We start from the raw sequence: 11937 nt of genomic DNA on the forward strand, positions 1-11937 counted from the left end.
TCTAATTCCTCTGCCTAGGTCACTGTTAGGCATTAAAATGTCTCTTTAACATTTCATACTAAAATAATTCATTTCTGTCTATATCTATACCAGGTTGCCTTGATTTATATTCTTACTGCTCAGTTGGTTTTATTGACTGCTGCTCTGTTTTCTTTTCTTATCCATTTTAAATGGATAAACTACCTTTACATTTGGTGTTTTCATATTTTAATATTACAGTTCTATTTTGGTTATTTTTTTATTGTTGGTTGCTTTGAAGACTTAGTGAAAAAGCAACAGATAAATATTTGAAACCCATAAGTACCCATAGAGAGGCTTGCCTGGGCTGCAGGAAATTATGATTCAAAGCTAGAACTCCTGCTGTGCTCTTAAAATATTTGCTTTGCTTTATTTTTAATGTTAGTAGCCAGTCATAAAGTATTGACTGTGAATTGAGCTAAGCAGTAAACTAGAATGAAGGCATGGGCAAGGGTCTTTGTTTTCTGAGAAATCTCCAAGGCTGAAATCCTATACACAGGTACCTGGGAATATGGATAGGCCCATCTGTCAATTTCAGTTTCTCTCGATTTCCCAAACTTAAGTTTGATTCCCCCCAAAAGTGAAAATTCATTAGCATTTACTGCAAATTTCTCCTAATATATACATTTCTTGCAAAGCGATTTCCTTTAATATACTGCATTTTAAAATGTTGTTTTCACTAATACAGTGGTACCTCGGGTTAAGAACTTAATTCGTTCTGGAGGTCCATTCTTAACCTGAAACTGTTCTTAACCTGAGGTACCACTTTAGCTAATGGGGCCTCCCGCTGCCGCTGCGCTTCATCCTGAAGCAAAGTTCTTAACCCGAGGTACTATTTCTGCGTTAGAAGAGTCTGTAACCTGAAGTGTCTGTAACCTGAGGTATCACTGTACATGCAGTTATAGGCATACTTTACCCTAGCATATGCATTTTTGTACACATTAGATGTCTGGAGAGCCAAACATCAACATTTGGAGAAGTACGAATTTTGAAAGATGGCTGTGTTTTGGGTTCACATAGTTTTTCAAAAGTGCAAATTCAGTAAGTTCACCTTGAATTAAATTTCTCCCACATTCCTACCTGGGGGTATGTGTGATTGAACTTGGTGGGCTTACTTCCGAGTAGTTGTGTACTGTAAACTTGCCATTTAGAACTGGTGGCAGCTCTTATGAGCTAAGGACAAAAGGATTTTAGGTAAGCTTAGAATGATAAACAGAACTGCACATTCATTTGTAGATGTACTCCATGGGCCTGGCAAGGCAATCCTATACAGTGGTACCTCAGGTTACATACACTTCAGGTTACATACGCTTCAGGTTACAGACTCCACCAACTCAGAAATAGTGCTTCAGGTTAAGAACTTTGCTTCAGGATGAGAACAGAAATCATGCTCCGGCGGCAGCAGGAGGCCCCATTAGCTAAAGTGGTGCTTCAGGTTAAGAACAGTTTCAGGTTAAGGACAGACCTCCGGAACGAATTAAGTACTTAACCTGAGGTACCACTGTACAAGCCTATCCAGAAGTACCCAATTTGGCTTACTCCCAGATAATGGGGCTTATTCCCAGGTAAGAGAATGTAGGATTACAGCATTACTCCTCAGTAAGTAAGTTTAGTATTTGCAGACTAAACTATATTATTAGCATCCTGGCATAAATTTGGAGAGAGAAAAAAGTAGTCATGTTTACGTCTTGCTCTCATGCTTTGTAAAGCTTTAGGGATTCATCGATAAAAGTTGTATCCAATTCTACAACAAACTGTATTGTCATTTAACATGGCTTGTAGGATCAGGACTTTAAAGTCACTGTGTCACATGAAATGCAATTCTACCCCCACCTGCTAAAAAACCATTTTATCTGAAATATAGCACAGAGCTTATTTTCTATGCTATATGATTACACCATGAATTTTAAGAGTAGATTCCTATTTTAATAGCAATAGCAGGTCTTTGCCTAATGTTTGGCAAATGTTTGTGGTAGAAGTCATACACAGAGCCCAACAATGATTCACTATCAGTAATTTCCCTGCCCTTGCAAGTCATTTCACCCACGTCCTTTGCAATTCTAAGGGAAGTGTCAAGTGAGGGACTCAGCCATAATCTCTAGCCACATGCGGAATATAATGACATGCAGCCTAAGCAACTTGTGAGGAAATGACAAGGCACATCTCCTCTGCCATATGGACTGCACAATTATCTTGAGTTGTCTATTTCAAAACCAGACGTATCTTTCAGCGAAAAGTTCCTTCTTTTTTAGGACAATTCAGGCTCTTGATCAACTTGATGGTCCAAGCAAATGGACAGGACAGAATTTTAGTGACATTCAGAAACGCAGATTCATGGCTAATTAACTTACCTTGCTTAAATGATGGCAATAAATAATCTTTCTGACACAGTAAACATAGCTGGGGCAAAGTGACTAAAGATGCCGCTATTCACTTGGAATATCTGTACCACTTATTTTACAAAACAATATTTGCTAGAATGTCAACTATCATAAGATAGGCGTGAGTTATAAATAATGTAGGGTTGCCATACACCCGGAATTTCCCGGACATAGCTGGAATACTGCAGTACCCATGTCAGCAATGTCATTTTGGGCAATTTTCCTTAAAGTAACTAAAAAACCCACAAAAAAACTCAAGAACTTTTGTGTCCGGATTTTCACTTTTTGAAAGATGGCAACCCTAAATAATGAAATGTTCTTAGTCAGCCCAAATGACATATCTCTGTCATTAGAAAGGCTGCCCAATGCAGAGAAATCTCCAAATAAAAGCAGATGCCATTGAGGTCAATAGGGCTCTGCATCTGAATTTTCTCTGTTTATGTTTTCATTTGGATTGGTTTCTTTTAAATAATAATAATAATAATAATTTATTTATACCCCGCTCATCTGGCTGGGTTTCCCCAGCCACTCTGGGCGGCTTCCAACAGAATATTAAAATACAATAACCTATTAAACATTAAAAGCTTCCCTAAACAGGACTGCCTTCAGATGTCTTCTAAAAGTCTGGTAGTTGTTTTTCTCTTTGACATCTGGTGGGAGGGCGTTCCACAAGGCAGGTGCCACTACTGAGAAGGCCCTCTGATTGGTTCCCTATAACTTGGCTTCTCACAGCGAGGGAACCGCCAGAAGGCCCTCAGGACTGGACCTCAGTGTCCGGGCAGATTGTTTTATTGTTTTATGAAAAAGCTTTAACAAAATCTTATGGAAAAAATAAAAAGTAAAAAGTCCTCCCGGGTCAGGGGCCATGAAACCAGCTTTGTACAAAAGACTTCTCTTCTAGAAATGAACTGCTGAGGGGAGGTCCATGCAGAGGGGTTTGTTTGTGAGAGAGGCATATTACAGTCTTGCGCATCTGACACCTGCAAGTCACATTGCTAATCCAAGCAGCACATTGCAAATTGTTAGCCGCAGTGTCCAACTGAGGGCACATGCGGTGTGCAAATATCTTCAAGTGTACGGCTTGCTGGATCCAAACTTTACCTTCCTCTGACAGATGGAGTCTTCTGATGGAAAGATCCCTTTCATCCGAAGAAGCGAACGTGCATCAAATCCAGTCCAGTGCGCTTATTTACTCTGCTTACTTTGTAAAAGAGGGAGGGATACTCATGAATGTGGTGATCTCCAAGAATCATGCTTTGTCAAGTCCAAAACTCTGGTCAGGAAGGCTGAAAGCAGCTCACAGTGACAGCCCTGTTCATAGAAATCTGATAAGAAAGCCATAACAAGCATCTATGATACAGTATTGCTGCCATGTCACCAGAGTGCAGGAAAATAAAACAAAGTGCTGGCTCCAAGGGCCCATGTTTCTTTAACACTTCAGTTAATACTTGGCCTTTGGCCTCTTGTTTTGAAAGTCTGATCCAAGGCATGTAGAGCAGCGTAGGAATTCTCTGCCTGTGCCATTGCCTAATCATTTACTCTGGGTGACTCTACACCTCATTAATCAGTGCAACACATAAAGTTTAAAATGGGAACGTTCCAGATTTTCCACCTCTCAGATTGTCATGAGCTGATAATGACTGTAGCTAAAGCTATTGGCTGAGGCAGGATTAGGTAACCTTGTGCCCTAGAACAGTAAAGTCTCAGAAGAAAATAAACTAGGGAGTTGATTAATTTACCATGAATTTTATTTTCAGTGCAGAAAACGTCAAGCAAAGCTATAGCATGCATGAGTTGTTCCAGTTAAATGAAATATTTCAACACAGTATTTCAAACTTCATGTCCCTCTCCTCCGTTTACTTGCAACAAAATCCTATGCCTCTAAAAGTCCCTGTGTGCGCTTGTGTATGAAATAGGCTACTTAGCTCTTAATACTACCACTGAAGACTTGTGCTTTCCTAGATGTGTCTATCAAACAACATACAGGATGCGAAAAAGTCTTTGACCCTGGCTTTGTAAATGGAACTCTACTTGGCACCATTAGCCGCAGCCATATATTATCCACATGTATCTTGAAAATGAATTATTCAGCATTATTACTTATAAATGATGCCAATCACGGAACAGTCCACTTTCCAATCCTGAAGGTTTTTCAGTGTCAGAGACAATTGCTTTCTAGAGTGATGATAACCCCTGAAATAAAGTTATAGCAATGTGTCAATTATTAATTTGAATTTAGCTGCTGGCATTAATGCTCAGGATATAATATTTCACCATCAAGCATAGTTGTCTCATATCTTGGTTCAATAAAACCTTTTTTTTATTTCCTTCAGTGGCATGCTCTTGATTTCCCAACCACGGCTACGTGATCACAGACATTACAGCTGTATTTGATCTATGTGCTGCTTGTGTGATATATCGACAGACAATTTTCTAAACAGCGTGCAAGAGAAAGACAATGCTATTAAAAGAAAAATACAGCACAAAACCAATAAAGCAGCAGCATAAAAGCATATATATAGAAAAGCAAGGATACAGGGGATTCAAACACACAAAATGCGGTCAGGGAAAATGTGAGCCAAAATAAGCCTTTACAAGATGTGCGAAGCAATTGATGGTGGCTGCTTCATGTATGACAGAGGGCAGGGCATTCCATAGTGCAAGGGCAAAAGTGGGATATGCCTCCTTTTTTGTCACCACCCGATGGCATTCTGTATGGTGCAATGCCACGGGAAGAATTTCCTCAGCTTAGGGGGCAGGCAATGCAGTTCCTTCCAACTATTGTTAGACTACAGCTCTTGTCATCTTGATCATGGGCCATGCTGGCTAAGGCTGATCAGAATTGTAGTCCAACCACATCTGGAGGGCACCAGGTCAGTTATCGCTGCCTTAGATTATCAACATGATATTACAGGTCTATGCATGTGATCTTTCAGGTAACCTGGTCCCTAGTTGTTAAGGGCATGATAGAAGAACAGTAGTGGGGAGTGCCTGGCACTCCCCAGGCATTTTTGCAAACAAACAAAAATATAAAAAATTAAAATATTGTCCAGTAGTACCTTAGAGACCAACTAAGTTTGTTCTAGGTATAAGCTTTTGTGTACATGCACACTTCTTCAGATACCTGAAGAAGTACCTGAAGAAGTATGCATGCACATGAAAGCTTATACAGTGGTACCTTGAGTTAAGTACTTAATTCGTTCCGGAGGTCCGTTCTTAACCTGAAACTGTTCTTAACCTGAAGCACCACTTTAGCTAATGGGGCCTCCTGCTGCTGCCGCCGCACCACCGGAGCATTATTTCTGTTCTCATCCTGAAGCAAAGTTCTTAACCCGAGGTACTATTTCTGGGTTAATGGAGTCTGTAACCTGAAGCGTATGTAATCCGAGGTACCACTGTACCCAGAACAAACGTAGTTGGTCTCTAAGGTGCTACTAGAAAATTTTTTAATTTTATTTATTTCAACTGTGTCAGACCAACACGGCTACCTACCTGAAACAAAAATATGTGATTTTTAATTGGATAGTGCAATTTGTGACTTTGGACCCATCAAGCCAAAATCAGGTGAAGTAATTCAATCCAAACTCATGTTTTGGTCCAGCATCTTGATTTAAAATAGTGGCTGGCATCCAAATATAACTGAAAACTGCTGCACCCTCTTTGGGAACCCTCATGCCAAGAGGCAGCCTAACCTATGCCCCTCCAAATGGGCAAAGTCATGCCAAAGTCACATTTTGGTCCACCATCTTGATTCAGAATAGTGCCCAGCATCCAAACAGTGATGAAGAACAACGCCACCCCCATCTTGGGAAGCCTCATGCCAAGTTTGGTGCTGGTATCTTGAGAGGTGGCCAAACCATGGGCAAGGTCATGCCAAAGTGACATTTTGATCTGCCAACCTGATTCAAAATAGCGGCCAGCTTCCAAATGTCGACAAAGAGCACCTCGGAAACCTTTGTATCAAGTCTGGGAATGCTATCTTGAGAGGAATCCGAACAGAGAGAAAAGAGCCAGCCAGCCAGCCAGCCAGACATTCAAACAAGCAAACAAACAGACAGACAGACAGACACAGTAGGTAAGAAGAGCCTGCAGAACCAGGCAATGGCCCATTTAGTCCAGCATCCTGTTCTCCCAGTGACCAGCCAGTTGCCTGTAGGAAACCCACAAGCAGAAACAGATTAACATCAAGACTTTGAACATGCAGCCTCAAACTCAGCTCCTCAAGATCTTTATCCATTTAGCAGTTTTGGGGGAAATGCTCATTAGATATTTGAATAACATGGCCTGAGCACAATTTCATAACCATGACATGCCTGCTTGGCCTCTTGGTCTTAAACTACTTTCAGGAGGATTAATGAATAAACAGAATGTTGCATAGAAACATATTTGTGTTTTGATTACTGTTAAACATCAGCTTTCTTTATCTGCAGCATTGCCATTAGTGAAAGGCCTTGATGATACAAATATCTACCATATGCTAAATGTTTTCCTTTTGAGTGTCTCCCTGCAGTAATCCAAACACGACTGGTGATCCTAATGGATTCAGACTTGGCTGCAAATTCAGCCTTCCATTATGTCAAGGCCTTCTGACTTAAACCCATTTTTTCCTGGAAGCATGAAAATAAAAATATTCACTTGGAGACAAATCTCCAAGTGAATATTTTTTTGACTGCCTACTTCCTACATGGCTGGAGGTCAAGGAAGTCCATTGGAAATGTTTATGGAGGAGGCTGGAATCAACCGACTGATTTCTCTATGGAGATGGAAGGCCACACACACACCCGCTGCAGCTACATCTGCGCTACTAGAAATACCATATTTATTTTAATGTAATCTGAGAATAGTGATATGTTAATGTATATCTCAAGTCAATGTGTTGATTGGCGAAAACACAATATAACATTCTGCTTGATTGTAATCCATGAAGCCGGAGTTTTGATAAGGCTGTTTGCAATTATTAATACATAATCTGGCTTCTGTGGCAAGTTTTCAAGGTCAGCGGAAATGTATTGCCTTAATGAGAACAAGGTGGTTTCAGACAAGGTGACTGCAAAATAAATAAAAACAAATAATCTAGCATTTATTATGGGCAGACTTATCTTGCAGAGATATTCACAAACTGACACTGCTTTGTTTCTGGTTACAGAACAGAGTAACTGTCCACTGTTTTTGTTCTCACCATGGCTGAAGGCCTGGGACCAAGATTCTCAAAGACTAAAAGAGAGAGAGGGGGGGGAAATGTGCCTTTGAACTCCTGCAGGGGTCAACTAGCTGGTTGACTTACCACCATCAAGACATATTAAGGATGCCCTTCTGGTTTCCTAGACGAGTAGTGAGATGGTAGAAGTAAGGCCTTAAGGACCATATGTGGAAATATCCAGTTCAGGATGAGGTTCATTTAACTGTGCCAAATGTATACAATTATTGCACTGTTAGAAATGGATCTTCAGATCTTTAATCTCAGTTGCTTTGTTTATATATTTGCTGGGCTTTCATTGTATTAATTTACAACAGAAAATCGCTTTTGTCAAATATGCATGGTACTATGATATATACTGGTACGTTTGTTGGGCTTTTAGTTTTGTTCTATTTTTTTTTTGTAAACTGCTTAGATGCTACTTTTTATATTGTGGTATGTAAGTTGTAAATTAATAAATGATGTCTGTTTTGCTCACTGTTCTTTAACATTTCATGCAAAGGTAACTGTTACCGTACTTTACGTTCCCACACTGTGATCTATGGACCACCTGTAGTACAAGAGTTTCATTCAGGTCCTTTGTGGCATTGTCTGTGGATTTATGGTTGAAGCCAGGAGACAGCACATCCATCACATTCAATATTCATATTGGTTTTTAATTGTATTTTTATTGCTTCTTTTCTTACATTGCATTTTATTGTATTGAGTTCTATGAAATTCAGATTGTAATACAATAAAACACGGTATCTAATAAATAAAAGAAGCAATTGAAAATACAATTAAAAATCACCCACCACAGAGCATTACAATAGCTACAGCAGGAAGGAAAAAAACATTAAATGGTCTGCCAAGACCCTTAGCAATTTTCAGGTGGTCCATGGGGAAAATTAAATTTTAAAATCTACTTTGCAAAAGCAACATTCACTTCTATATTCTGGGGGTAACGTACAGCTGATTTACACATATATAAACATTACTTGATAACCTGAAAGCTTCCATTGAAAAGCCTTGTATTTGAGATAAGGTCAGGTAAGACAAAAGCTCTGTCTGTGATGGGTGGTGACTCTTAACAGATCATCACTTGATGCGGCAGTTCATTGACCGATAGACATGCATACATGAACTCCTTCTTGGAATCAATATACGTGGCAGAAAATTTGTCCTAACTGCTAGTGAGTTCTATTGAGCATAGTTAAATATCTAATTATACAAGTCAGATAGACTTCAACTTGTGATGCTGAAGATGTACATGTTTGCTGCTGGACATGAAATGTGTATACTTCTGTCATGGAGAGAAAACTCAGCTAATTAAAATAATCTTATGTGAGTTATGGTGCAAATTTCAGAAGGTCGTATAATTCAAGCCAAGAGACAAAAAATATGCTACAGTGAATTGTGCTGTATGAGTTTTGCTATGCAGAAACACAAATCAGGCACCAGAAACATTGAACCTTGATGCAATATTTTCTGAACTTATTCTGGTCTATTTTTAAGCTGGTACCAAATTCATTTACTGGCATTTATTTAAACCTGTACACAAGAAGCACAATGTATTGCATTAATATAAGATGGAGATAATAGCCAGGTTTCTGAAACATGCAATGAGGACAAGTGAATGTTATAAAACCTTATCTTAACTGTTAGATGCAGATTTCGCTGAGTGATTTTATTGTACTGAACCTTACCAGAATCTTGTCTATATGCCATTAAAGGTTTAAGAATAGAAATGTATTGCATTAATGGCCTGCCACCTACTGGCAATAGTTCATATTTTGTTCATCTCGCTGATTTAAATTGGCTAATTGCCTGTTGCTCAGTTGGGAGGGAAGAGAGCTTTTGAAGAAAGAGGGGGCCATATATAGTTGAACAAAAGTTCTAAATCTATGATTACAAACAATTAGTGTATTAAACATTGCAGCCCTGTTTTAAATTTGTGTCCCATAATATTCCACATTCCACAGAGACAAGCACTTTGTGGACCGCAGCCATTGTATTTACCATAATTAAAACTTTCACAGCAACAACAATATAGCTAGTAAATCTAGTTTAAAATTCAAAATTTTACCACTTTTGATTGTCACCATTTATCAGAACTGGATAATTCCTTTTGATTACTTAGTGCTGTTCAAGGATCAGAGTTGCAAAATTCAGGCTGTAACTCTATACACAGTTGCATAGAAGTAAATCCTGCTGAACTAAATGGGGTTTACTTCTGTGAAGGCATGCACAGGATTGCACTAGAAATGGTTAGATTACCGTAATCCTTGCTAGCAGAGTAAACAGTGAAGGCTATAACCTGCTCACTGAAATGCCAGCTACATGAAGGGTTGTTTTTGTTTTGTAAGGAGAGACAATCATTATTAATATATACCCCCCCCTTTAAGCTACCCAGGCTATTTATTGATACATGAGTGAAAAAGAAATATTTAACAATAGTGATAGTGAGCTCCCACCTGTGTTTTAAAAATCAATACAGCCCAAGCCCAGGTTTACCATCTTGGTGAACCAGGGGAGAAGAGAGAGGTCATAGTGCTGAGTCCTTTGAGAATATTTTTTTCATTTTTCACAAGAGTGTAGGGCTTAAACCTGTCATTCTGCCTGGTTTCCCTTTAATGCTTTAAAAATAATGGAAGCTGATTTGAATAAAGCAAAAGACTATGCACATTGCCAACATCACTTACGCTCCAGAAGCTTATTGTAACCTGTTATTTGTAGCTACCCTGTGTAATTTTACCATTGTTATGGGTAAATTCCACTTACTTGTATAAAAAAATTGTAATTACATTATGAGGCATCCTGTGAATAGGTACTGGGAGAGCATGCAGGGCTGTGTGAATAGCACAATTTAATAACCCGGCCCCTGACCGAAGAATGATTGCATATTTACAGCTACAAATTGAACATATACTTATTTAATGAAGGGCAAGCAGCTGCTGCTTCGCTGCAGCCAAAACTAAACATTAGTACAATAAATGGCACATCATTTATGTTCTGCTCAGTTTTCCTTCTCCTCTTGAGTAATTTGCAATGCAGTCACCCTCTGCCTCTTTTCCACTGAGATGTACCGTGCGGTAAATTTTACTAATGCATTACTGAATAACAGCAAGAGATCATAATTCATAAAAAGAAGTGGCAAAGTAAAACAGCAAAATGTATAGGCGTCCTTCATATTTCTCCTATAAATTTCAGTTTGCTGTATATCTAAAGCTGTGTTCTTTTTGAGTTGATGCCTAAACAGATGACCAATAGATATAATTTAATTTTTGCTATTTCTAGGAAGTGGTAGCAGAGGTTACAGAATGCAGAGAGAAGAATGAACAGCCAATATAGTACTTACAAAGAAAACCAACAAATATGACATATGCGATTTACTCCTTTTAACAAACAGCCTGTTTGGGGGTTGGGTTACAGACTAAGCTTATTTACTCTTAAGTAAGTCTAACTTCTGAGTAAAGATGCAGAATATTGTGTCATAAATATTCTTAGAACTGCAGATGAAGGCTGCAGTACTATACAGACTTACATAGTAGTAAGCACCATTGATAAAGCCAATGTTGTGTAGCTGGGGAGAGCTAGGTTTAAATCCATGTTCACTCGAACTGTATACACCTTGTGCATTTAAATAAGCCCCCCGAATCTTGGGAACTGTAGTTTACCCCTAACATAGCTACAGTTCCCAGCACCAAGCACAGTTCCCAGGTTTGTGTATGCAGCCTAGGTCACCTTAGGTCAGTTACCATATCACAGCAGTGTGTGTCATTTTAGGGGGTTAATATTTGCAAATTTATTCAGTATGAGGTATTAAAAAAAATGTTTTTGGGCATGAGGAATTCAAATTGGCTATTATTTTTGTGACTGGACAACATTTAGCTTGCTAAGTCCATGTTTGATGAAGAAGCACATAAACAGCTTCCACAGAATCCTAGCAATAAAATGGGTCCTTAATTTTATCTTCTGAAAATGTCAGGTAACTAAATAATACTAATACTACTAATACTAAAATAAATAAATAACATTAATATATAACTGCTTCCCCTGCATGTGAAGACTGGCTCAGGCGGACTGAGCAGATGATACCAATAGTGGGTCCAAAGGTCAAGAAGGCAGTTTTTGCACATGCTGTAGAGGGAAGTGAGGGGCACATGGGGCTTGTCAACCTGGAAAGGTAGCCCATCAAGGAGAAGGAAAACTCCTAAACCTCCACTGCCTTCCAGGATATCTTTGGGAGAAGGAAAGGCTAAGGAGTAAACCCTACACAAATCCTGGAGTCCCTAAGATGGTTGGATGGCACCTTGTACACCTCCTTCCAGTAACTCCGGCAGCCAAGCTGTTGCCAAATGT

Source organism: Podarcis pityusensis, assembly GCF_964106645.2.
Source record: "Podarcis pityusensis genome assembly, chromosome: 10".
NCBI classification, from domain to species: Eukaryota; Metazoa; Chordata; class Lepidosauria; order Squamata; family Lacertidae; genus Podarcis; species Podarcis pityusensis.